Source organism: Euprymna scolopes, chromosome 30, assembly GCF_053919585.1.
Source record: "Euprymna scolopes isolate OS-2025 chromosome 30, ASM5391958v1, whole genome shotgun sequence".
NCBI classification, from domain to species: domain Eukaryota; kingdom Metazoa; phylum Mollusca; class Cephalopoda; order Sepiida; family Sepiolidae; genus Euprymna; species Euprymna scolopes.
The window spans coordinates 8,425,086-8,448,644 of NC_136511.1; the positions used below are offsets into that span (position 1 = coordinate 8,425,086).

General features: G+C 37.0%; 1 protein-coding gene and 1 pseudogene across 3 annotated transcripts in view; both read right to left on the minus strand.

Annotated features, from left to right (window-relative positions):
- Positions 1 to 23,559, minus strand: part of LOC145254646 (protocadherin Fat 4-like) — a 1,852,201-nt gene that overhangs the window by 1,336,617 nt on the left and 492,025 nt on the right. The gene's annotated exons all lie outside the window — the stretch shown is intronic.
- On the minus strand, positions 6,429 to 6,545 carry LOC145255065 (5S ribosomal RNA; annotated as a pseudogene).

The following is a 23,559-nucleotide window of genomic DNA, read 5'->3' on the forward strand; positions in this document are numbered from 1 at the left end:
AAAGGATTTTCGTACAATCGAATCCAAGGATTCTCATACAATCGTCTCCAAGGATTCTCATACAATCGTCTCGAAGGATTCTCATACAATCGTCTCGAAGGATTTTCATACAATCGTCTCGAAGGATTTTCATACAATCGTCTCGAAGGATTTTCATACAATCGTCTCCAAGGATTTTCATACAATCGTCTCGAAGGATTTTCATACAATCGTCTCGAAGGATTTTCATACAATCGTCTCCAAGGATTTTCATACAATCGTCTCCAAGGATTTTCATACAATCGTCTCCAAGGATTTTCATACAATCGTCTCCAAGGATTTTCATACAATCGTCTCCAAGGATTTTCATACAATCGTCTCCAAGGATTTTCATACAATCGTCTCCAAGGATTTTCATACAATCGTCTCCAAGGATTTTCATACAATCGTCTCCAAGGATTTTCATACAATCGTCTCCAAGGATTTTCATACAATCGTCTCCAAGGATTCTCATACAATCGTCTCCAAGGATTCTCGTTACTATCTGTCTACCGGTGGCCTACTTTTATGCCTTTGGGCAGTGAGATTTTGCATCACTTTGCGAAACCGTTTAACTATAATAGTTGTGGGCCCCGCCATCTTGATTCTTTCTTCTCCCCACCTCCGACAGTTTGATTTCACATGATGTGTGGACGCTTTAATGGCAAGTCATTTTCTTGGATTCCACAATTTTCCCAACACGTTCAAATGTTCTTTTCTTTAGAGGAGCTGACTGAATTTTCAATAAGTTGTGATCTATTTCTAAACTGCAAGTGAAAAAGCAAATTGCTTTCTTTTTTTCTTTTCATTTCACATTTAAAATGTAAAAATTTGTATCTAAATGTTGTATTAAGTTGACAAGAAAATTCTTGCGGAATTTTTTATTTTGATTTCCAATGATGTATTTTCAGTTTTCGTTATAATACGTTTACTGTATCATTTTAAGTAGCATATTTCGCTTCATCTAATCGTTTAAATTACAATCATTTTAAGCCAATTATGTCTTCTTTTCAGAACGTTGAGTACAAAATGAAAAAAAAAAGCAAATTTGTACAATTTTCTTATTTCAATTCAAGCTAGGCCGAAAAGCTAGTAGGTATTTATTTGCTTCCCCACGTAAGCAAAATGTGACACAAGGTCGGTTTTATGTGAGGTGAAGGGGGAGGGAGGGGAAGGGGATGGTACATATAGGGTTGCCCCTACATGTACCAATAACCAATTGCCACAAGGGCAATGGTCACAAAGTGCAACATCTGCTGGAACAGATGGTATTTATTTGCTCCCCCACTGAGCAAATTAGGCACAAGGCCGATTTTTAATGTGAGGAGTGAAGGGAGGGGGAAGGGAAAAAGGGGACCAGCTCCCGAGAGGTGGGAAATGGGAGCTGGTTAAAGGTCAGGCATGTGGGGTTGCCCCCACATCTGGTCTTTGCTTGCAGTATCTGCTGGAACAGATGGTATTTATTTGCTCCCCCACCGAGCAAATTAGGCACAAGGCCGATTTTTAATGTGAGGAGTGAAGGGAGGGGGAAGGGGAAAGGGGGACCAGCTCCCGAGAGGTGGGAAATGGGAGCTGTTTAAAAGTCAGACATGTGGGGTTGCCCCCACATCTGGTCTTTGCTAGTCATAGCTAGTCATAGCTTGCAGTATCTGCTGGAACAGATGGTATTTATTTGCTCCCCCACCGAGCAAATTAGGCACAAGGCCAATTTTTAATGTGAGGAGTGAAGGGAGGGGGAAAGGAAAAAGGGGACCAGCTCCCGAGAGGTGGGAAATGGGAGCTGGTTAAAGGTCAGGCATGTGGGGTTGCCCCCACATCTGGTCTTTGCTAGTCATAGCTAGTCATAGCCTGCAGTATCTGCCGGAACAGATACTACACTTTGCTCCTAGCAAAAGTGCCGAAAAGCTAGTAAAACAGCTCGTAATATCAACGGAACATTTGGCCCAGGAACAACTACTGAACGCACAGCACAATAGTGGTTTAAGAAATTTTGTAGCGGCGAAGATGATGAGCATTGTTGTTAGCCATTGGATGCTGACAACGATCAATTAAGATGCTCAGTCGAAGCCAATTTATGCACAACTATTTAGGACCTTGCTTATGAATTAGACATAACGTATACAAAGATTCCCAACTACTTGAGATATTGGAAAGACAAAAAAAAATTAACAAATGGATGCCTCATGAATTAAACGGCAACCAAAAGAAACACTAATTTATTTTTATTTCGGACTATTATTCTCATCTTTATTAGTTGTTGTTTTTCATCTTTTATTTTTTTTTTTTTGTTTTTTTTATTCACAACATTTCGGCCAACTATTCCTCTGGCCTTCGTCAGGTGGTAACCGCGACGGATAGGAACTTGAATCTCCTAACTGTATTCTCAGCCATCACTGCCATCCGTAGTTTTTGTGTGGCAGTGATGGCTGAGAATGCAGTTAGGAGATTCAAAGTTCCTATCCGTCGCGGTTACCACCTGACGAAGGCCAGAGGAATAGTTGGCCGAAACGTTGTGAATAAAAAAAAAACAATAAAAACAATAAAAGATCAAAAACAACAACTAATAAAGATGAGAATAATAGTCCGAAATTAAAATAAATTAATATACAATGCTCATCTCAAAAAAATGAATTCCAATTAAGGAATAATATAAAAAAAGAAACACTGTTATGGAGTGTCATCTTCCTTTCTTTAATGCAACAAGAATGACACGTTTCTCGACAACTTTTCTCATGAGATATATTTTAAAAAACCTAAGCGATATCAAAAACGTTTTCAGTGACTTCATCGCCACCAGAAGGCAAGATTTTTACGTTACTGACATAAATACACTTGTTTTGCGTTGACCAAAAGTGTGCTGATTCTGATGGCGCTTATTTCGATCAACAAAACTTTGTTTGAGTCCTGATATATTCATCTGGATTTAAAAGTTAAAAACCGCAAGAACTTTCTTGACAACTTGATAAAGTCTTTTTTTTTAAACATATTTTTTCAGGTTTACAATAATCTTATGAATAACATGCTTGTATTTTTTACGTACTTGTTGAGTCACCATGGTGAGACATGATCAGTTACAGTGGAACTTGGATATGGTTAGATTATCTAAATGGGTAACTCAATAGGAATTTATTCACATTAGACTTGAATACGACCATGTTATATAGTAAGCCAGGAAGCAAACAAACGGTATTCAGTTCCACAGACAGCTTATTTTAAATTAATGTTTTAAGTATTTCAAATATTGAATTCTGTGAAGCAATAGAGCGCCAACAAAGACGAATATAATGTAGATAAATTGGAAGCTTATTAACGTTTCTTCTCCTAGACTAATGCTCTAGCAAGGCTTGAGAGTTTAGTCTTTCTGACCATATTTCACCGACATGTTACTTGCTAAATGTAATGTATTTATTCATACATTCAAATAATTGAATTTTCCACTTAACTTTATTCAAACCAGAAAATGCATTCGGACATGTCTGCCTCCTCGACGGCAAAATAATCTGTCTTTAATCTAAAATGGAATCGGAAAAGTTGATTTTGAAAGCTTAGACTAGTTTTGGCATCAGAAAGACTTAAAATAAAATTGCTACCTCAAGCCTCTCATATTTCAAATTTATATAATTTAGAAATTACCAGATGAGTTACTTGGCGTTATCCAGGATATTTAAAAAAATGTGCAATGCTGCACATTTTTTTCTGTTCGTACATGTGTGTGGTAGACATTCAGTTGTTGGATGCTTGGCCAAAGGTGGGGGTGTGCAGAGGACAAAAAACATTAGACAATCTCTCCACCAAAAAAAAAATTATTTTATTTGGAAAATAAGCACTTCAGAGAACGTGGTGGGGGGAGATCCTACTGGGGGGGGGGGGCTTTGTGCAATAAACAATATCCAAGGTTATATATGCCATAATCACGTTGACAAACCGGTTCTCGTCAGATCACTGAAGTTAAGCAATGTTGAGCCTGGTCATTACTAGAATGGGTGACCAATTTAGGAATTCCACATGGTGTATGTAGGAGAACATCGACACCTCCCTGCAAGAGTTGCAAACACCTAACGTTGTCATCTCTCCTGACAGGGATATACATGCGGCTGTGGACCGCTTGTGAATTTCATACTCCCATGAAACTTCCTTCTTTGGAGGAAGCTGGTTAAACCCGAATAGGGTTAGTGCTGATGCACACACACACACACACACACACAAAGTTATTTGAAGACAGTCTTATACATTATCTTGAGTAGATGTCTGGAGAAGCTAATCCCGGCACAAATGAACAGTGACCACTAGAAAAGAGTGAGAAACAGGCAAGAGTGGAGAGATTTCAAAAGGATACAAAGAGAGGTCATTATAATCAGTTCACCCTTCCCCTGCCCAGAGGAAGAGGAAGGACAGGGGGTTGAAAATTCGAGAGCAACCAGTTGACTTTCCGGAGAGCAGCCAAGAGAAGAATTTGGACAGACCTACGAGGAGTTTGGCCATGGGACCCCTCAGAGCAGGTTGGGTCCCCTTGGAGCTCTTGGCCAAAAAACTTTGTTGATGAGACTTGTGTTTCAATTTGGTCAAGCAAAAAGATTCGATAGTGCATGTCTAGTAGACGGGTACCATTTTTAGATCCAAAACAAATAATAATCATCTATCATTTGTTTATAAATAGGATTTCTGGTTTTCCTTGGTATGAGGACTCTCAATTGCAATGCTGACTTGATCAATGGCGGTCTCTGCCTGGAACAACGTTCTGGATGATCACAATAGGTGAGCAGACATGGATGCGTCTTCACAATATCTTATGCATTTTAAAGCTGGTAAGTGTTCATTTTTGTCTATTGCTACTAGGGATGGGACGCTTCTAATAGCACCCCCCTCCTCTCGATTCCGATACAAATACCGATTATGTTAAAATCTCTACATATTTAGCCGTTTTTATTGTTTTTATTTTCAGATTATCGTAGGTACCATTTGTAGATTAAAACCATTAATAGTAACACCCATTTCTTTATGAACAGGACTTCTGGTTTTGCTTACTGTGAAAACTTCATTGTGGTGCTGACTGGAGAATCAGCAGACAGCCTCAACTCAGATCAAAGTGCTGGAGATGATAATAGCAGTTAAGTGCACATGGTGCAGTGGTGAGTGTATATGTGCATGTTCACGGTTCTATTGTAGTATATTTTCCACCTGTGTTCCACACTACTGCAAGAATTTCCCTATAGACTACAACATGGTCGTCTTCATATCAACAAATATTTGTCATGTCATCCTGTGAATAAATCAATACTGCATCCTTGTGCTTGTTTTAGAAGACCTTACATCGAATGTGCCCTGATGAACATACTATATTTGTACCATTTCAACGAAGATCTCCCCCTCCCAAACCAGCAGCAAAATCGCACCTCTTCACTGTAGAAGCCCTTAGTTGCTGGAAGACTTTGATAGGTTCTTTTCATGGGACGCTTGCCTTTGGAATTCTCATTCAGCTCACTGTTTACTCAACTGTATCATCATGTAGAAATTTAAATGTTATGTGAACAAACATCTTGCTATTTAACTGTCTAACCAAATTCCCCTATAAAATGAGGCCCTTATCCTTATCATAGTAAAACTTTCAACTTTTAGAACACGGTATTGTAAGAATATTTACCTACAAACTACAACATGGTCGTCTTCAAGTCTAATGTCAATAAATATCTGTCATGTCGTCCTCTGAATTAATCATAATTCTCAATCCTTTCATAGTACTGTGGCATTAAACCTCATCCTCGAGTGACTTTTGGCTATGATGAATGGTGAACCATTGGTATAAAAGCGAATGTATATACTTTCCATCCACCTCTATTGTCTAAAAGCAATATATTTAGAGTGAAGCATTCAAATAATCTCATATCACACTTAATTTTATTCCGATCAGAAAATCTATACGAGTTTGTCTGGTTCTGTGGAAAAATAATCTCTTTTTCATCTGAACTGGAATTCGCAAAGTTAATTGCGAAAACGTTCAGCATTTCTGACTGCAGCAATGCTTAAGAATAAGATTTATAGTCCTTGACTTATACTTCAAGTTTATATAATTTGTAAAACTTCACGAGCTGAAGTTCTCATCTATTCAGGGCCAGTATTCAGCATCCTATATATATATATATTTTTTTTCTTGTACAAAGTAGTGTTGGAATGATTAATCGGAATAAAAAAATCAGAACTTTTGGGGATATCAGAATTAATATCACACAGGCTCCTTCAGTCTTTGACAGACTATGGATACCCACGAAGTGGTGCCTGCGCATAAAATTTTTGCAGTAAGAGGTGCACAATCTCTAACCACTCCTCTTCTGAGTCGATATTATTAAATACCAAGTGGCAAGTGAAGTGTATGTACAGGACAACTGGAAACAAATGCCGACATGAGCGGAGAGCACATACAGCGCCTAGAATTCCCAAATGGTCACCCATCTGGTACTAACCAGGCTCAACATTGCTTAACTTCAGTGATCTGATGAGGACCGGTGTGACAACGCGATTATGCTGTATATATAGAATTAGTATCAGAATCGGAAAAATTTGCGTCTATTTTCCAATGCCAAAAACGATTCCTTTAATTATCTCTTTTATTTATTTTATTCTGTTTAAAACAAAATCTTCCCTTGCTGGTACTTTTATAATAAAATAATAGATATTCATTTATTTTAAACTACCAGTAAAACTAAAATTTACAGATCGCTCCCCCACACAAGTGTGTATCTACATTTGAAAAAATATCTGCACATTCAACATATTTTTATGGTCTTTCTTGGTTGACTTTGCGAACGGAGATACTATGAGGGGTACTGCGCATGTCAACAGCACATTTGTGGCTAACGAGCCTGATGCAGGACAAGCAGGTACGGCTGCTGAGGCTTCCCGGATCTTCCTCCTGCAGCGTTTCTCCTGCACATTCTAGGAGACCTAAAAGGAGGTGACAGCCTGGTGGACAGTGCGTTGCCAAGTGTCACAGTCATTAGTGAGAGTAAACCACTGGTAGTGATCAATGTGGTAGTCACCGAGGGACTTCTTCAGAGAGTCCTTATATCATTCTCTTCGGTACCCCTCTGTCATGGCAGGCAATGGAGAGTTCGCCGTATAGGGTTATCTTGGAGTGGCAATAATCCTTTATTCTGGAGACGTGTCCGACCCAGCGTCTTTATGGTAATCGGGAATAAAATAACAACTTTAAAGTTAAATATTAAGAGATTTATAAACTATCGAAACTGGAATCAGTAACTGTATTGGAATTGGGAAAAATATTTGAATCGTCCCATGAGGTCACATGAGGATAACGAGTTTGTCAGGTGGACAGTGAGACAACACTGATGATTGGTAATAATGGTTAAAATTGGTCAGAATTTGATCATTTAAAAGGAATGACTCAACAAAAATTTAATTACATTGTACTTGAAAATTACTATGGGGTGAAACGATAAAGTTTTTGCCCTAAAGAAAATAACACAACAGCTTTATTTTAAAACTATTATTGAAAAAATCAATTCAGGTAACTTGATTATGTCGTAGAGCTGACATCTATTCAATGTAGCTTGCCTTCAGCCTCAAACACCACCTCGATACGGGTCCGTAACAGAGAGTATGCTTTTTCCTCAAGCACCAGTAGGAGCTCGGCGAATATTCGGCAGATGGCAGTGATCAGGCTGGCTTTGTTGTTGTGGGAGGTCATGTTGGTGATATTCTTAACGTATGACTAAATGAAGTAGCTCAGCAGGCTTAGGAAAATGAAAGCTCACTCAGGCTCCACGTGGTGAACTTGAGGCTACTGGAGATGTAGAAATTGATGAAAACGGATATGACCTCACATGGCTCAAAGAGAGAGTGAGAGACAGAAGTTGTTAATTCTTTGGAAGCACTAAAAAGTGTGAACATGTGAAAAATGTATTGATGTGATTAAATAATGAGCATCGATCTCTCTCCATCTCCCTTACTTGCACTCCAATGGTCAGTGATTTGGAACGAAGATCAAGTCAAATAAACATCTTTTGTCTTCCAATAATTTTATCTTGATTTAGTAAACTATGGTAGAATTATTAACTTTAATGTATCGCACAGGATTAAAATGCAATATTTGAAGTGTAAAGATTTTTGATCAGAATAAATGAAATCAGTCTTCATATGTTGTAACACACAAAAAAAACGTTATTATTTTTTCCTTATTACTAAGACTTATCAAGACACAAATGTCGTTCAAGGATAAGAGTTAACTGAGCGTGAGATGAATGATGAGACAACACCATGATGATTGGTAATGATGATGCAAGAAATTAGACACCAGTGTCGGAAAGTGGGAGTGAGAAGTCAGTTGACCTGCAAAATGTGCCTGGGCAACTCCGTCTGCATTCCCCGATAAAGGCGCTTCAGATGATTAGCAATAAAATAACCCCTTCTCAAAGATAAAAGGCAAAGCCTGCAAGGGTGGTTGGTTGGTTGGTTGTTTTTGTTTTATGGCATATCAACCATTTTCAGGTTATTTAATGCCGAATCCGGTGATTTTGAAGAAAAAATTTTTGATAGAATATATTTGTTTTTTTGCAAGTCAGTTTCTATTTAACCCATAGTTGGGACCCTAACAGGTACTACCACTCCGGGTCAGAGTGGACCTGGGAGCAATGGCAATTAAAGGGTGGCTCCACACTCCCCAGAGCCCGCAAGCTGGAGCCTCACCATCGGATATAGTTTAAGGTCATATCCAGGACCAACCTGCAAGGGTGGACCTCCTAGAACTGCACAGAACTAGCATCCTATCATAATCAAAAGAGACCAGGGCATTACAGGAATGACCTAATCTCTGTTGATTTTGAGGGCTGAGGATAAAAAGTCAAAGAAGCTTATAGTTAGTTATGTAATCAATCAGTCTCATGTGCCGAATCCACAAAGGTGAGTACTCTAGCTAGTTCTATAAAGGCTTTTTTTTATACTAAGAAACTATCACTTATCAAGGCTCAACTGCCATTCAAGGATATAGGTTAACTGACTGTCAGATGTATAGTGATTAGCAATAAACTAACCCCTTCTTAAAATAGAAGGCAAAGCCTGTGAGGGTGGACCTCCTAAAACTACACAGAACTAGCATCCCATCGCAATCAACAGAGACCAGATCATTACAGGAATACTCTAATCTCTGTTGATTTTGGGGGTTGAGGATAAAAATGTCAGTCGAAGAAGCTTACAGCTGTTTCTGTTGTCAGTCAGTCTCATGTGCCGGATCCACGAAGGTGAGTACTGTTGCTAGTTCTATAAATGCTTTTTTTTATACTAAAAAAACTATCACTTATCAAGGCAGAAATGCCACTCAAGGATAAGGGTTAACAATCCGGATTTGTTTAATCTTCCCATCTGCATGGAACCATCCTCTGAGAATCGTCCGCTCTTCCATACTTGGCGTTCTTCATTCTCAACTTGCTATTTCTTCTCTGCTGCCAGTTCTTATCTCCTAGATCTTCTGGAGACTGCGTCCCAAAGAAACCTTTCAATATGTCACTTAAACTAATTCTTCCATAAAATCATAGAATCTTTCCGGAGGATGACGAGGCCAGAAGTTACTAGCGAACTCATTTAAAAACGTTTCCTTAATACAGAGACTTCACAAAAGACTGTTTAATGATTGCTTTGAATCTAAATACTGTGTGGTTGCTTCCCGGCTTACTATAACATGGTCGTTTTTAATTCTCATGTAAATAAATTCTTGTTGAGGCACCCTTTTAAATAATCAAATTCTGCTCAATCACCATCATCAATCACCATCATCATTACCAATCACCATCATCATTACCAATCATCACGGTGTTGTCTCAGTGTCCACTTGACACTCCATTAATCCTTATCCTTGAGTGTCAGACGAGTGGTGAGTCTACACCGTGATGATTTGTAATCAGATGGTGATTTGCCAGAATTTGATTATTTAAGAATGCAGCTCAAGAAGAATTTGTTTACATTGAACTCTAAAATGATCACTTTCTAGTCAGCTATGAAGCAGCCCTGCTCTACCGTTTTCCAAAGACGGGCAGTTTTAAAAAAAACTTTTATCATGAAAATTTTGTTTTAATTTTAGGTAGCGAGAGGGAGAGAGTAAAGGGAGAGAGAGAGAGAGAGAGAGTGAGAGAGAGAGTGAGAGAGAGAGAGAGAGTGAGAGAGAGAGAATTATTGACAGTGATTGTAGCCACACAAGTTTTTGTTGTGAATATTTTACAGAAGAAGAGAGCATAGATTGAAGCTCGGTCGAGTATCTGCTATGAAAATAATGATAGAGCAGAGAAAGAAAAGAAAAGAAAAGATAGTAGGAAGAAGAAAATGGTTTTCTTTGGTAATTTTATTTTTCAGATTCATCAGCAAAATGATGCATAAAAGAAGGAGGCTCAACAAGAATTTATTTACATTAGACTTTACGCATGGAAGTTTCATTTTAATTTTAGGTAGAGAGAGAGTGGAAAAAAAAGAGGGGACAGTGGTTGTAAGTAGACGAATTTTTATTGTGAATGTTTTACAGGAAGAGAGCATAACTTGAAGTTCACTCACTAGTATATATATATATATATATATATATATATATATATATATATATATATATATATATCAAGTCCCAAATGCCACTCAAGGATAAGGATTAATGGAATGTCAAGTGGACACTGAGACAACACCGTGATGATTTTTAATGATGATGATGATTGGATAGAATTTGATTATTTAAAACGGTGCCTCAACAAGAATTTATTCACATGAGAGTTAAAAACGACCATGTTATAGTAAGCCGGGAAGCAACCATGCGATATTTCGATTCAAAGCAATCAGCAATCATTAAACAGTCTTTTGTAAAGTCTCTGTATTAAGGAATCGTTTTTACATGAGTTCGCTAGTAACTTCTAGCCTCCCCATCCCCCGGAAAGATTCTATGATTTTATGGAAGAATTAGTTTAAGTGACATATTGAAAGGTTTCTTTGGGACACAGTCTCCAGAAGATCTAGGAGATAAAAATTGGCAGCAGAGAAGGAATAGCAAGTTGAGAATGAAGAACGCCAAGTATGGAAGAGCGGACGATTCTCAGAGGATGGTTCCATGCAGATGGGAAGATTAAACAAATCCGGATTGTCGGTGATCGAGATTTCGACGTTGGTATCGGATTTCGACCTACCAAGATCCGTTTGGTGATAATCTTTATGACACTAACAGACATGCAAGTATTTTTCGATAGAAACAAGACTAAAAAAAAAAAAAATCTGCAACAATCTAAGAATCAATAAACAGAGATAATTACAATATAATCCAATACGTTTTTTTAGTATACATGACAAACGAACATATATTGCACTCAATACTGCACTGAACTGAGTAATTCAGAAAGAAACACCAGAAAAATAAACAATGAAAACAGGAAGATGAGAAAATATAAATAGGAAAAAAAAACACAAAAAAACCCAGCTACATTGAAGATTTACTACAGACAGCAGCACAAAACAACACGATTAAAACAAACTATATCAAAGCCAAGGTAGACAAACACCCAAGAAAACAGTAAATGTAGACTCTGCAGACGAGATGAAATGATAAATCACATAAATAAATGCAGTAAACAAACCCTATATCTATAGAGGAAGGACAGTAATGGAAAATGGGTGCAGAAGAATAGATTCCGACAGAATGACTATATTAAAAGGTGGATGAGAGTTTTTGGGTTAGTAGATGTAGAGCAGTTGAAATTGTAGGTCCAGGTTACAGGGAAGACAAAGCGTAACATGGAAGGGAGTGATTAGGATGGACCTGAGAGAAAGAGGGATAAATAAATACAGATAGGTTATGTTGGCAGTCAATTTGGTATTTATGCAGTATAAGGGTCGCGTTATACAAACTGCACAGGAACTATGTAAACGTCTTCACTTTCAACATGTAGCCAAAAGCTATGGACACAAACTAGAGACAACATTGAAAAAATAAAATCGCATCCTCTTCTGGGATATGGAAATACAACAGTCAAACTTATCCAAGCAATTAGACCGGACATAATGATGTCAACAAAAAGGAAAAAAAAAATAATCTGCCAAATTGTAAACTTCGCCATTACAGCAGTTCCAAGAGTGAAGATCAAACAAGCTAAAAAATGAAGCAAATATACATAATTTGTCGAAGAACCAGAAGGAATATGGAACATGAAGAACACTATAATAACAATAATTGTAGGCTCACTAGATACAATCCTGAAAATACTAAAGAAAAGAAAACTAGGATAAATTGAAATCAACAGGAAGACATACCTTGCAACGAGTGGCAATGATGAAAACAGATGAAATCTCAAGTAAAATCCTTGCTTGCAGAAACCAGCTAACAGATCTATCATAGAGAATTTTAAATAGAAAAATAGCATCAAACATAGCAAGGATAACACAGGAGAAAGTAACAATTGCTAGAAACCCATTTAATTACCCACCTCTCCGATAAATAAATAATACGATTGTACATACATGCATATGGTGACATCAGTCCTGACTAGTATCGCACAAAATTGTCATGAAAGGTCGAGGATGATGAAGAGAGAGAGGAGAGAGAACCCCAACCAGACTTTCACTGAAAGAATGCTGAAAATACAGGAACTGTGTCACTTAAATTCCAGATAAGACCAATGATCGTTGCTAGCGAGAAATCAATGGTAAATGGCTGTTGCGATAAAGCAAAACTATTTGCATTGGTTATTAAAGTGAGATGAAGAGTGTTAAAAATTTGGAAATACTTGCTGTCACTGAGACTCTAGGAAACATCACTGTGAGTAATCGTTGATATTATCTTATCTGAAAACTCCTAGTGAGTTTAATAATAATAATTCCTTTATATTTGTGTATAGTTTATTGTGTTCTATGAAAACAAAACAGCATTTACCGCCTTTAAGGGCTGTAACTGGCGTCCAATTGGCAAGAAAACTGAATAAATGATAATAATGATGAATAATACGAGCAAAGTTAAATCATTTAAAAGGTTTAATAGAATAATTAATTAGTATAATAGAATATACTCTTTTTTTAATTAATAAGTTTAATAGAATAATTAGTTTAATAGAATAATATACTCTTCTTTTTAATTAATAAGTTTAATAGAATAATTAATTAGTTTAATAGAATAATATACTCTTTTTTAATTAATAAGTTTAATAGAATAATTAATTAGTTTAATAGAATAATATACTCTTTTTTAATTAATAAGTTTAATAAAATAATTAATTAGTTTAATAGAATAATATACTCTTTTTTAATTAATAAGTTTAATAGAATAATTAATTAGTTTAATAGAATAATATACTCTTTTTTTAATTAATAAGTTTAATAGAATAATTAATTAGTTTAATAGAATAATATACTCTTTTTTAATTAATAAGTTTAATAAAATAATTAATTAGCTTAATAGAATAATATACTCTTTTTTAATTAATAAGTTTAATAGAATAATTAATTAGTTTAATAGAATAATTAATTAGTTTAATAGAATAATATACCCTTTTTTAATAAAGGTTTTTTGAAAAACATCTGAAAAACTTGAATGTTTATACTTTCAAGTCTTCACATAAAATTAGGTGCACATTTAGAATTACACTTATTTAAAAAAATCAAAAGAAAAACAGAAAAATGTTTCTTATGTACGTACTTGTGACAGAACGAAGACGGATATTCCAAAAATCACGTACGTTTGGCTAGTTTCTTTTTCTATTTGGCTAGTAAACGAACATACATAGTTATCAAAGGTCAGCTAAAGATAAATTTGTCCGTAGAGCCATGAAAAAGAAACATGAAAAAGAAACATGAAAAAGAAACATGAAAAAGAAGCATGAAAAAGAAACATGAAAAAGAAACATGAAAAAGAAACATGAAAAAGAAACATGAAAAAGAAACATGAAAAATGTAGCGTAACCCACAAAATAAAAGTCTGGATATGACCAGTTATAAACCGTCATTTTATGATACAAAATGTGAAGTTTGTGTTCACACAAGACAGTAGAACTCAGTAAAAATAAAAATGTCCTTTGAAAAAAAGATCTCAAGCAAATATTTTGGTAAGTATAAAATTGTTTCCAAGACGCAGTAAACATTATTGATGCTGTTTCTGAATTTTTTAAGCGAGGATCGATTTGTTTTTCATATTTTCTTACCATTCACATTGGCTTCAATGTTCGATGATGCAATAAAAATGTGCGTTCATTTTTGTTTCTATACTAGCTTGGGTGCCCGGCGTTGCCCGGGTGTTTGGAAGCGTGTGTTGAGCAAAAAAAAAAAAAAAAATGGTAGCAGGCAGGCAGGCTCGCTGTACCGCGAAGGAGGAAAAGAATGTGAAAAAAAAAAAAAAGAAAAGAAGCATGACGTCTTTGTGGTTGCACCCAATCGCCAAACCGAAAGTGACGAATTAAGGCTAGTCAATCGAAGAGAGAGGATGATTTTCGAAAATATCAGCGAAAAAAGCGCCCCCCTCCCTGTAGAAAAGTACCCAGTTGAGGGCGAAGGAATTAATATTTTTAGTCAATTTTTTGATATTTGTCATCCGAAGGATCGGGCTTCAAAACGATACCGATCTCGTGAAAATCCGTCACCTCTGTCTAAAGTTTTACGCTGACATACATACATACATACATACATACATACATTTAAACAGACAGGTGAGATTTATATTATAGACTAGTGGGTGTACCCGGCGTTGCCCGGATGTTTAGAGGTGTGTGTGTTGGGCGGGGGGGGGGAATCAAAACAAAAGAATAAGCGAAGTAAGAACTCTGTTTAAATATAAAAAAAAAATGTTAAAACTTCTTTTAAAAAAATCGTTGCCCGGGTGTTTGTGTTGTAGGGGGGGGGGTATCAAAAAAGTTTTGGTAAGTAGTTAGGATCGAACTCGAAGCCTTGAGGTGAAGGTGGAAAAGAAAGTGTGCAAAAAATCTGACACGTTACCCGCTCAGCCAACAAAGAGCAACTGAAACACGTTTGAATTTATTTATTTAAGTATTAAAAACAGAATTGACACGTGCCCGCAATAAAAGTTAATGAGGTCGAATAGAAGTAGCAGAGTTAACTTTTACTGCAGGGCAGCTTTTGGGTTTGTTTACCCAACTTCGGCTAGTTGTTTCCCCAAGATGTTGGGGAGGGGAAAACCAGCTTCCCATTGTCCAGATTGAATAGCAATTGTCTGATATAAGAAGTTTGGCCCCACATTGATCAAAGCTGATTGCTTCTGGATGTTCCCCGGTGCGATTGCTGAGAACAGTTCTTTAGGTTTGAATTAGTTCTGGTTTTATACAAAAAAGCTGAACGAACACAAGATGGACTGAAATAGCAATAATTTTGTAAAAATCGACATAAATAAATCTAGACGGAACGCGCGTTTGCAAATCGTACATATTATGATCTAGGGGCTATATAAACAAGCCTTTTCGAGACATACAAAAAATGCGTGCGGCGCATTTGCCTTTTATATATATACTAGCGAGGGGTACCCGGCGTTGCCCGGGTGTTTGGAGGTGTGTGTGGAAACTCCGGGGGTGGGGTGGGGGAGGGGTTAAACAAAAAGTAAGTATGAGGATCGAACCAGAACCCTTGAGGCAAAGTTGTAAATTAAAGTGTGAAAAAAAAAACGTGCGAAGTTAACCATTGCCCCACCGCGACATGCTAACAGAAACACGTTTGAATTTATTTAATTACTTGGATTTAGCAGGTGCCCGTTTTAATGAGTTAATGAGGTCAAGTTTGACTGCGGGATTTCATTTACTGCTGAACGCTTTCCCCCCCCCCCAATATGTTATAGGAAAAAGACTAACCCACATGTGGCGAGCGACAAATGTTGAATATTTATCTTCCCGAAATCGAGCAAATTAAACAGACAGGCGAGCTTCTTTGTTAGCTGTGAGATATTACGATTTATATGTGGTATAAAAAGTTTTAAAATGTTCTGAAGCGAGCGACCGCTTCTCTGAAAAAAGCCTTTTGTAGACACACAGGAAAAGCGAACACACATACATACATTTTCGCTTTTATATGTATATAGATTGCTATACTACGTGAGAATAGTTATATATAAAAAAAGAATCTATCCTAATAGCCCAAGGCGACGTGTCTTTTAGTTTCTTTCTCTCAGCTGAACACACAAATACTAAAACATGTCACTCATTCTCTTTCTCGGTGTGATTCTTTTACTATTTCCTTCTTCGTGATGTTCATCTCCATCTAATCCTACAATAATAATTGTAAAATACGTTCTCCAGATGCCTCAACGAAAATCTTCAGTGATGCACTGGCCTCATTGCCGATTTTGAGTTTTGCATCGTATCTCCTCAGACAGCATCTCTGATTTAACTCTAGACGTGCCAGATCGTCTCCTTGAAAACTATCAGCTGTATGTCGACAATCTTCGACCTTTCTTTTTAGTCCGAAGATTGTAATGACATCAACGAAGAAGAAATATTAATAATAATAATAGACAAACTGCTACAGAGACAAAACGTGAAGCGCTACATGGAACCAAGAACATTGCAGCTGCATACCTATAAGTTTTCTAACCCCTCCCCCATACCCCCATTACTACATCACTGTCCCCCTCCCCCCAAAAAAGAGGGAGACTGAATAGCCAAGTAGTCAACGAGGAAAGAAAGACCCAGGAGTGAGCACTGACCGGACCTCCACTATATAATGTGAAGAGAACTGGGACTTGGGGAAGCTTATTGCCACTCAAATTCCAGCAAAGACCAATGGCCACTGCCAACGAGAAATCAATGGCAAGCAGCTGTTGCGATAATGCAAATTTATTTGCAAATGTTATCGAAAGAGGTGAAGAGTACTGAAAAATCTGGGGAGACTTGTTGTCACTCAGCTTCCAGGGAACAACACAGGCTGTATTCAATGAGATCTTTGATGACCTGTGTGAAAGCTCCTTGTGAGCCAACAATAATAATAGTAATCTAGTGTTCCTGTAGTGTTCCCTGGAAGCTGATTGACGGATAGTCTCCCCAGAGGTAACACCACTAACTAAACCACCACTGAATGAGTGCGAAGAGGACTAGGACTTTGGGGAGACTTATTGCCACCCAAATCCCAGTGAACACGAATGGTTGCTACCAACGAGAAATCAATGGTAAACGGCTATTACGATAACGCAAACTGCTTTGCAAATGTTATTGAAAGAGGTTGTGAGTACTGGAAATCTGGGGAGATTTCTTGTCACTCAAGACCCCAGGGAACACCACAGATTGTTTTCAAAGAGACCTTTGATGATTGCCTATGTGAAAGCTCTTAGTGAATATGAATAATAATCATAATAACTAGCGGGACCTGTGGAAATTCCTCAGGCGACTCATTCATATGTAATATATTGATGTTGGCATTCTGTAGATGTTCAGTGTAAATGGAGACGCTCTGATATTATTGTGGCTTTTTGTTAAAACTGCAAAAGTATTTATCAAAGCTAGCACGAACGCCCGGCAAAGCCCGGTCATAAAGTACGCTTAAATATGATATTTTAATTCTTGCAGATTTTGTATATATTATTAAAGAGTTAATGTTCTATCGATTTTTATATATTATAAAGTTGCGATTTAAAAAAAAAAAATATATATATATATATCCAAATGACTTGGGTGCATTAGCTTGAATGGAAACCAAAATAAAAACTTACGAAAAAAAAAATATATATTCATATATATTCATATATATTCATATATATATATATATATATATATATATATATATATATATATATATATAACTTGAGTTCCTTCAGCCATAAAACCGAAACTAAAACTCATGAAGAATTCTTGATCAAATTATTTATAAAAACAATAGATGATTTAAGTGCCAACAGTTATACTCGAAACCGAAACCAAAACTTATGAAGAATTGTTGGTAAAAAATATTTATGAGAAGAAATAGAAGAACATAACAATCAAACGACCCGGATGTAAGCATGGCACACAAAAGAACACACACGCTATCGTATTAATATATAGATAATAATGATGATGATGATGCTTAGAGAAAGAAAGAGATATAAAGAGGAGGTTGGGAGTTTTTGATTGTTACCAAGCAATTAGAACGTGCTATTTTTTATTTATTTCTAACTAGCGAGGGGTACCCGGCGTTGCCCGGGTGTTTTTCGGGGTATGTGAAAAAAACCCAAAGCGTTGACGACGCTCAGTTGGAAAATAGTAAAGTGTTAAAAAAACAAACAGGTGCGCGTTTTTGATTGACGTGACGGCGATAGGTATTCAGCAGTTACGATTTTGTGCGAGACAGTTTTGAGTAAATCGGTTTGTTTGCTTTTAAAACCCCGCTCCCTGTTTATTAGGAGGAGCGAAATGAAAGCTACAGTCTGATATGACGAAGTCGATATTGAACAAACGTTACTTAGCTCTCTTGAGACGCCCTGTTGTAGCAGTGTCAGAAATTTCGTGAAAATAGTGAATAATTCCACCCCATCTTTCCAAGCTTATAACTCCTCGAAAAATGTAATTCAAGCCCTAATTTTTTTTTTCAATTAAAGGAGTAAGGGCCAAGGTTTTATTTAAAAAAAAAAACAAAACAAAACAATGTGTTTTTTTTTTTTTAAAAAGGTTTTAAACTTCGGACTTTACAGGTAAATTTCTAAAAAACTGATTTTTTTTTTGTTTTAAATTTGAATATATTATTTATTGACCTTTTCTCTTCAATTTGTGATATATAAACCTATTAAACATAAATTAATTATTTACTTTTTAATAGACATTTTAAAATGAGAGGCGTAAATTATTCGACCCCCTATCTTTCTAAGCTTATAACTCCTCGAAAAATGTAATTCAAGCCCTAATTTTTTTTTTCAATTAAAGGAGCAAGGACCAAGGTTTCATTAAAAAAAAAAAAAAAAGACAAAAAGAAAAAATGTGTTCTTATAAAATAAGGTTTTAAACTTCGGACTTTACAGGTAAATTTCTAAAAAACTGATTTTTTTTTTTGTTTTAAATTTGAATATATTATTTATTGACCTTTTCTCTTCAATTTGTGATATATAAACCTATTAAACATAAATTAATTATTTACTTTTTAATAGACATTTCAAAATGGGGGGGGGCGTGAAAATGGGGGAGCGTGAAAATGGGGGGGCGTGAATTTAAAAAAAACGTTTGTCTAAAATATTATATTCGGTTTATTGGAAAGAACATAAAATTTCACATTGACCCTGAAAATATCGTAAAAATAGAATCGATAGAAAAATTTTGATAGATTTTTAAAATTTAAAAATTTAAAAATATTGAGTTTAAAAATTGAAAAATATTGAGTTCGGAAAATTCATTACTGTTTTAAAAAAAAAATAAAAATATTTTTATTACTTTTAAAACAACTGTAATAGTTTATTTTGGAAGTATAATCCATAAAGAAAATAAATAACCCACTTTTAACAGAGAAATTACGAGATTTTTATATTGTATTCGCAGTTTCGTGTTAGGGGTGTCAAAAATTCCTACAAAAATTCTGATACTGCTAGCCCTGTTGTATTTATTTGCTCCCCCACCGAGAAAATTAGGCACAAGGCCGATTTTTATGTGAGGAGTAAAGGGAGGGGGAAGGGAAATAGGGGACCAGCTCCCGAGAGGTGGGAAATGGGAGCTGGTTAAAGGTCAGGCATGTGGGGTTGCTCCCACTACTGGTCTTTGCTAGTCATAGCTAGTCATAGCTTGCAGTATCTGCCAGAACAGATACTACACTTTGATCTTGTCGCCCGGGCCCCAGAGGGCGCGCAAGCAAGTGGCCTTTCGGCCTGTTGTATTTATTTGCCCCCCCACCGAGCAAATTAGGCACAAGGCCAATTTTTAATGTGAGGAGTGAAGGGAGGGGGAAGGGAAAAAGGGGACCAGCTCCCGAGAGGAGGGAAATGGGAGCTGGTTTAAGGTCAAGCATGTGGGGTTGCCCCCACATCTGGTCTTTGCTAGTCCTAGCTAGTCATAGCTTGCAGCATCTGCCAGAACAGATACTACACTTTGATCTTGTCGCCCGGGCCCTGGAGGGCGCGCGGGCAAGCGGCCTGTTGTATTTATTTGCTCCCCCCACCGAGCAAATTAGGCACAAGGCCAATTTTTAATGTGAAGAGTGAAGGGAGGGGGAAAGGAAAAAGGGGACCAGCTCCCGAGAGGAGGGAAATGGGAGCTGGTTAAAGGTCAAGCATGTGGGGTTGCCCCCACATCTGGTCTTTGCTAGTCATAGCTAGTCCTAGCTAGTCATAGCTTGCAGTATCTGTCGGAACAGATACTACACTTTGATCTGGTCGCCCGGGCCACCAGAGCGGCCTGCGGCCTGTAGGTATTTATTTGCTCCCCCACCGAGCAAATTAGGCACAAGGCCGATTTTTAATGTGAGGAGTGAAGGGAGAGGGAAGGAAAAAAGGGTACCAGCTCCCAAGAGGTGGGAAATGGGAGCTGATTAAAGGTCAGGTATGTGGGGTTGCCCCCACATCTGGTCTTTGTTTGCAGTATCTGTTCCGACAGATACTACACTTTGATCTTGTCGCCCGGGCCCCGGAGGGCGCCCGGGCCTCGGCCTTTGATTAGAGTCGAGCTTCGCTTTTTTTTATACCGAAAACCGAATGTAACGCGTGCTGATGCGGGAAATGTGGAATAATTAACGTTTAAAAGTCAATAAAATTAAATAGACAGGCGATCTCCGTGGATAACTCTGAGATATTACAATTTATAGATGATATAAAAAGTTTTAAGAAGTTGTGAACCGAACAAGCGCTTCTTTAAAAGAAGCCTTTCGTGGACATCGAGGAAAAGCGAACATACATACACACATACATTTTCGCTTTTATATATATATATAGACTATTTCTTGTTAAAATTGGATTCAGCATCAACCACAGCCAACATATTTTTAATGAACTCATGTTTTAGTGAAACGAAAAAAATTAAAATCAAAAAACAAAACAATAAATTCATGCAACTTTTATCTAATTGCTGACTTGCTCCAAAATCGAACAAGACGTCATGAATAGAATTTTGTCGCCGTCGACTGTGAATCGGCATTCGTTTAATTTATTAAAAAAATATTTAGCTTACAAATATTTTTTTATGGGAAGGCGAAACAGAATATAGCAGTTACAAGGTGTTTCCAAGAAGTTTTCAGGCTTTTTTTTTTATACAGGCATTTAAAATTGTCGCAGACTTCGTAAAATTCAGTATGTTATTGGTATCCATCTTATGAGATGACTGAGCAATTTTTTTGATTCAAGGTTCAAATGAACAACTAGATTAGATATTGGAATACACCCTACTAAAGGCCGATCGTCACAGCTGGTGAAATTCAAAAATGCAATCTGGATGTGAGGACACTTTAGAAGAACGATATGCAATAAAATTATGTTTTAAACTTGGAAAAAATGCCACAGAAACGTATGGAATGCTTCAGACTGCTTTTGGACCATCTTGCATGAATGGAGCATCAGTTTTTGAGTGGCATAAGAGATTCAAGGAAGGCAGGAAGTCTATGAGGGATGATGAGAGGTGTGACAGAAGTAAAGAAGTGAGAACAGAGTTGATCGGCCAAATAAAGAATTTCATGGGTAAGGACCGTGGTGTGCACAGTTTGATGTCAGTCTGGGAACTATACACACAATTATTTGCAAAGCATTGAAGATGCAGAAGATTTGCGCAAAGTTTTTCTCAAAGGTGCTCCATCCTTGTCATAGATTATTTGATCAAGATGGGCATCAAGACAGTTCCTCGCACTTCCTATAATCCAGATCTTGCTCCCTGTGACTTTTGGTTATTCCTTAAGCTCAGGGAAAACCTTAGAGGCTGCCGTTATGAGACGTATGAGGAGATAAAAGAGGTTGTGATGAAGGCCATTGACACACTCACACAAGAGGACTTCTATGGGGCCTTTCAGAAGTTGTTGCAAGATTACTTTGAAGGGCACTAGAGTTTCATGTGTGTGTTATCAATAAAAGCGCCTATACGAAAAAGTCTGGAATCTTATTGAAGGCACTTTGTAAGTAACCATGGAATTCTCATGGGGTTTATAATATTGTTTCGGCTAAGTTTTCCTGCTATCCTTTTTTTCTTTTTTTTGTGGTCCGTATTGTTTTGCAGCTTTCATAAGAGGCAGCCGGAATTTTGTTTCCGTATTTTCGTTTTTGGTAGAATCATTTCATCTTCGTGAAACTGCCCTGAAGGTGGTTCCAGATAATAGGCATCACAGCGGAATCAGGAAATGCGGCGAACACAAGAGACAAAAGCCAAAAGGATTTCTTCAAAGATTGTTGGAAACAAACAAAAGATCTCCCATTTCCCTTGCATTCAACACACACGTTAAAAAAAAAAAAAAAAAAAAGAAAAGAAAAAAAAGACCATAACAATTGAATAAAGTTATTTACACCATCGCATTTGTTTGACAATGATGCAGATAGCGCCATGGTTACGACGAATGGATGATGGCATCAGGGAGATTGTCATGTGATGGCATGCTCCTTTTGATGGGAATCATACAAATTGAGTTAAAGAAATTTTGGAAATTTTAGATAAGGATTTTAGATAATTTTAGATAAGGATAAGAATTACAATAAAGTTTACAAAGATAATCCAAAATAGTAAAGCTTTTTTATCACAACTTTAAATACGCTTCCCAATCCATTAGATATAAACGTCTCCACATTAAACTCATAGCCTTAACTTAGAAACAATCTAAAATTCATGACAACCCACTCCACACATTTGATTTGCTTCAACCTTGTGATTCCTACTGATAATTTCATTTTAAAGTTATTACTTGTCTATTTGAACAGAAGCGTGTGCTCCATCCCAACTATTATCAATGGACCTGAGGTAATCTCGTCAGCATCAGACAAAGCCAAACTCTTTGTCAAGAACTTTGCAGCTAATTCTACCCTTTGCGATCAAGGCCGCCAACCACTAATATTTCCTCCTGTATCAGAAAACACGCTATGTGATATACGTATATCTGTACGTGATGTTGCCAAGCTAATCAAAAACCTTGATTCCAGTAAAGCAACTGGCCCTGACGGTATTCCAATTATAGTACTTAAAAAACTACAACCTGAACTAGCGCCCATACTTACAAAACTGTTTAAACGTTGTCTTAAGGAGAATAGTTTCCCATCTCCCTGGAAAATTTCATCAGTATGCCCTGTATTTAAGAATTCAGGTGATCGCTCATCCCCCTCTCAGTACAGGCCAATAAGTCTCCTGTGCGTCATGAGTAAGTTGCTGGAACCTGTGTTAAATACAGAAGTAATCAATCACCTCAACAAAAATAGCCTTCTTAGTGACACTCAATATGGTTTCCGTTCTGCTAGATCTACAGCAGATGTGCTTACAGTTATATCTCATAGGATTAGAAAATCTCTCGATGGAGGCAACCTTTCTAGGGCAATTGCTCTTGACATATCTAAGGCCTTTGATAGGGTATGGCATAAAGGTTTACTTCATAAGATCTCTAGCTATGGTATTGCTGGAAATGTCTTCTCAATTATTAAATCATTTCTTTCTGATAGGTTCATAAGAGTAGTAG